Raw genomic sequence first — 5,000 nt, 5'->3', positions numbered from 1 at the left:
AAATATTGATTGCACTTTCGATATTTCCTTTATCTTGCAGAATCTGGTATGATATGAGCTCAAAATCTGGGTATAAACGCCAAGATGGGAGAGGGAGGGGGAGAGGGCATCGCCAAACCGCCCCCCACTCAAAAAACGAAAACACCGTCGTAAGTGAAATGGTGGTCGTGATCCCGTAGACTTCTACAACGGTGCACGCGTCATCAGCCAGGCGAGAATTGAACAAGACAATTTAGTATCTTTGAAAAAAATAAAAGTAAAAATAAAAAATTAAACATTCATTAAATGTTTTCTTCTTTTCTTTAAAATCTTTTTTTTTGTTTGTTTTTTGCCTGACTAACCACGTTTGCATCCAATATACTTAACCTAGCCAACCTACTGTATCCCAGAATATATATGTATATATATTTACACAAAGTGGAAATATAAATTTTTACTGACGTAAGAACTGCTTTACGATAATGAACGATGTTTGCCCTGAACGTTTGTTTGAATAATCATACGAAATATTCCATAACATAAACTGGAGGTTTTCCCAGTACACTGAAAATTAGCAACGCGAGTGACAAAATCTTTTGCTAACGAAATTGCATAATCCAGTTAAGTTCACTTTTTTCGTTTATCTCATCAAAACTTACGAAGAAACGAAACGAAACGCCGAAACGTGACGCCACGATCAAAAAAAAAAAAAAAAAAAAAAAATAATAATAATAATAATAATAATAACAAATGGAAAAAATGGCGCTTACCAGATTCTCTCTCTCTAAAAAAAAAAAAAAAAAAAAAAATGCAGAATATTAAATAAACCAATAAAACAAACGAAAAAAAAAAATGAAAAGAAAGTAAAATCATCTCCTTGATATGAAATGAGTACCAAAAGCTTTCGTTCGGGAACATTCAAAGGCATACCTGGCTGTGGATTCAAGAATTATACGAAATTAACCGAGATATTATTATTTACCTTACGGAGAAGAAGAAAAAAAAAACATTAAAATAAACGTAACATCTATACCAAAGAATATGGACATTTAATAAAAGAAAGAGAGAGAGAGAGAAAGAAAGGAGGAAAGGAATAAAAAATATGTCTTAAATATTATACAATTAATAATAAAAAAACGACAGATCAATGCAAGGCTCACATCCTATAGGCCAATATTCGAAAAAAAAAAAAATAGGACAAAACTTTAAAAAAAAGGAAAGGTACATAAAAAAAAAAAAAAAAAAAAAACAGGGTTCTACTAACAATTCCTTTTTTTCTACTTTACTCCTCAATTTCATTTCTTATCGTTCAAGTCCTGAAGTGAAGCCGCAAGGGGTGGAATATTGGCCCGAGTGATGTGGAATACGAAATAAAAAGGGAAAAATGATACGAAAAAAAAAATCGACAGTTTAGTGAAGGGTCGCTATCCTGTGCGCTTTCATGCTACGAAATGGAGGTCACTTTGCGAAGAGGAAATGGAAGATAGGAAGATAAAAAAAAAAAGGAAATAAAAAGAGAGAAAAAAATTAAGAAAGGGAGAGGAAACTCTAAAGAAAGAAAAATAAAGAAAATAAAAAAGTAAGCATAAGAGCAATAAATGAAATAAAAGAATAGAGATATGAAAAAAAAATCTGAGAAGAAAGACAAAGGAAACATGATAAACTTGGACATAAAGGAGATAAAAAACATATTTTTTCCCCATTTGCTGTTTACAATGACAATGGTTAAAAAAAAAAAAAAAAATAACAGTAACGAAGTGTCTGGATAAAGGTGTTTGACAAGAAAAAATACAAGAGAGAAGAAAGTTCTTATACAGAAAAAACGAAAGAAAGGAGAGAGAGAAAGAGAGAGAAACGAAGAGAAAAAAGGAAAACCTGTGGCTTAAACCTGTGCTTGGGATCCGCTCTCGTTTGAAAATTTCGAAAAATCTTATCTTGCAACGTCAAGGATCATCTTTCTGCACGAAACAAAATGAAGACAGTTTACGTGTATATCAGAAAAGACGGAAAGAGAGAGAGAGAGAGAGAAGAAAAAAAAAAGAGACGAAAAGAGAGACAGAGAGAGAAAAAAAAAAGGACAAAACCAAATATACAAACATAAATGGGGAAAAAAATACTTAAAAAAAAGCCAATAAAACAAAAAATCATTCCATTGACCACACAATGGACCTCAACAACATAAATAAAAAAAAAAACTGAAAAAAAAACATATCAATGCCATCTTCATAAAACAGAGACAAGAAAACTTCAAAAACAAGTCTTCCACAAAACAAATTAAACTAAACGAATATATATATACATCTAATTTTACACCTTAGTGCTAATAATGCCCAGGTTATCCCCAAGGAGCAACTTGCCTAGAACGGTACACGCCAGGAACGGTCTGTGTTAAGTGGTGGGTGAAAGACCTCGCTTCACATATAAGTATGTAAGTAATACACACAAGTAAATAAGTATTGGGAAAGACTACTCAAAATAAGTATATAAAAGCGTAACCACACTTTAAACACAATGCTGTAAATAAAACACACATAGATTACAAATAATGACAAAATAAAAAAAAGTGGGTAGCTAATTTCTTTTTTTCTCTACATAATTACAAATAAAAAACTAACAAACAAGATGGAGAGAAAAAAACACACACACAAAACAAAAGCGAATCGAATAATGTGTTCGGATACGCTCTCCAAAGCCATGCCTTTCGCTCACCGTTCTTTTTAAGGAAACTTTTTTCCCTTTAGTTGCGTGGAATTTCAAAAATCCCTTTAAGAAAAAAAAAAACTAGACAACTTAAACACTAGCTATATATAGTCTATATGTCAGAATAAGAATTATATTAAAATAAAAAAAAAACACAGGGGAAAGAAAGGTGTTCATCTTGCAACAATTCGAACGATTGTCCCGTTGCAAGAAATAACGCAAGAAATGGCTGCCAATGACAGAAAACAAGTAATATATACAGAAACATATAAAATAGAAACTAACATTATTGAATCCTTATTTTCATTAAAAAAAAAGGAGAAAGAGAGTGTAAAATACAATAAAAGGTCTGTGCCTTGCAACATTCTTCAACACTCAACCAACTGTTTCCCTGAATCTCCATGCAAGAAGGGCACGCATTTGAAACAACCCAATTATGATAGCCAGCTGATTCATTGACCCGCCAGCCAGACCTCGCTCTTGCCATTAGTTCTTGCATTCTCTTCGTGCAATTTCCTTCACAAAACAAAAACACACAAAAAAAAAAAAAAAAACATTTAAAAAGTCAACTATTGACCCCAAAAGAAAAAAAAAAACGGTAAGAATGAAACTACCTTTAACATAATTCTTGCCACAAAAAGAAAAAAAGAAAAAAAAAGACAAAGATTAATTCAAAATTCTTCCTTTAAACCACAAAGTTAAAATGAAAACAACACGAGGAAAGCGCTGGCCCCGTGGATCACTTTCCTCAATTGGTCTATCTTCGCGCACACACACACACACATAGAGAATATATATACAAACGCCTTGAATCTCCACCAAAAAGGGATATGTAGATTTTTTTTTCTCCACATTAGGGACAGAGAGAGAAGATGCGATTCTAAAATCTAAATTTGTGTTTACATAAAAAGTCTCATCAATTCCAACACTCCACACACGAGTCTTGTCGCCTTAAGAAAGAAAGAAAAAAATGTCTTCGTGGAATCGACTTTTTTTTCCTTTTTTTTTTTTTCCTTCACAATATCCTTAGCAAAATGACTAACACTACGGCAAATCCTAGAGTTGTTTTTTTTTTTTTTTTAATATAATGTTTTGCTTTAACATTAACAATAACATTTGAAAAGAAAAAATGTTCATTCTCTTTATAACACAGAGTCACAGATCATGTTTTTTTTTTTTTTTTCCTTTTATTTCAGGGATATTTGTGACCTTTCGAGAAAGAGAGAGAAAGAAAGAAAAAAATAAATTTAAGTCCTCGAAAGTCTTTTTTTCACAAACACCCTTTCCAGAAAAAAAAATAATAATAATGTTAATATCAATAATTAAAACTAACAATTAAAAACAAACATTGGACAAGGACGAGATCAGCAAAATGGAGCCTTCTGTACACTCACCATAAGGCTCCTTCTCGTTACAGAACTTCCAAATTCCTATCCAACTCTCTTAGGCAAACTTTTTTTTTTTTTTCATTTTTTAGTAACCATTTTTTGGGTAAATAATTAGTTGGTTGTTACCTCACGCGATATACTCTGAAAAGTGGGAGAGAGAGAGAAAGAGAGAGAGAGAGAAAGAGAGAGAGAGAGTAACCACTCAACTCTCATTCTCACCTCTTCGTCGCGCGGGCAAAGCCAACGATAACTGTCGTGTGTGTGTATATGTGTGTGTGTACCGTGTGTGTGTGTGTGTGTATATGTGTGTACCGTGTGTGTTCCGTGTGTGTGCATGTGTGTGTGTGTGTGAGTGTGTCTGTTCCAGTTCCCATACAATCCATATGGGAACGCAAGCCAATTACACAATGCCATTCGTTTATGTAATGCCTCAAAAAGCCTGTGGTATGTCTATATATATTCATATATCTTTTTTTTTTTTTACAAGACTCTTAAATATGCCCTAATGCCCTTAATTACAGTACAATGCTCACTGTAAAGACCGGGAGGGTGTTCACATCGTATGATTAAGAAGTTCAGCATACTTAAGAACAAACAACTGGGCAGGGGACAAGATAGGGCTATATTACCACTATGCATAAGACCCAACCACTTAATGCTAAACCTTAAAGAAATGACCCTTATTGACATACACACACATCCTGCCCTAGCGAGTCCCCAGCCCAGCGTTATGTTGAGGACACACTGTACATAAGTTCCAAATTCCTTTGCTTCAGTAAACTAGTATGAAAATAATGCTTCATACAAAACTTCTTCAATATCAGAAACTCGATATTCACAAACTCCAGAATAAATTAAAAAGCAGCTAAAATAGTCACTACTCTTGCTCTGAAAGGCACTTTGTTTTGTGTATGTGGTAGTCTCTACGTTGGT

General features: G+C 33.2%; 1 protein-coding gene across 1 annotated transcript in view; it reads right to left on the bottom strand.

Moving 5' to 3' along the window:
* LOC125034099 (ribonucleoprotein PTB-binding 1-like) overlaps positions 1–5,000 on the bottom strand; it is a 63,967-nt gene that overhangs the window by 1,191 nt on the left and 57,776 nt on the right. The window contains exon 11 of the mRNA XM_047625740.1: positions 1–5,000. This exon is cut by the window's left edge and continues 1,191 nt beyond it; it is cut by the window's right edge and continues 895 nt beyond it. The gene's annotated coding sequence lies outside the window, so the exon portion shown is untranslated.

Source organism: Penaeus chinensis, chromosome 17 (genome assembly GCF_019202785.1).
Source record: "Penaeus chinensis breed Huanghai No. 1 chromosome 17, ASM1920278v2, whole genome shotgun sequence".
In the NCBI taxonomy this organism is placed as follows: Eukaryota; Metazoa; Arthropoda; class Malacostraca; order Decapoda; family Penaeidae; genus Penaeus; species Penaeus chinensis.
This window is presented reverse-complemented; position numbering and strand designations above follow the sequence as displayed.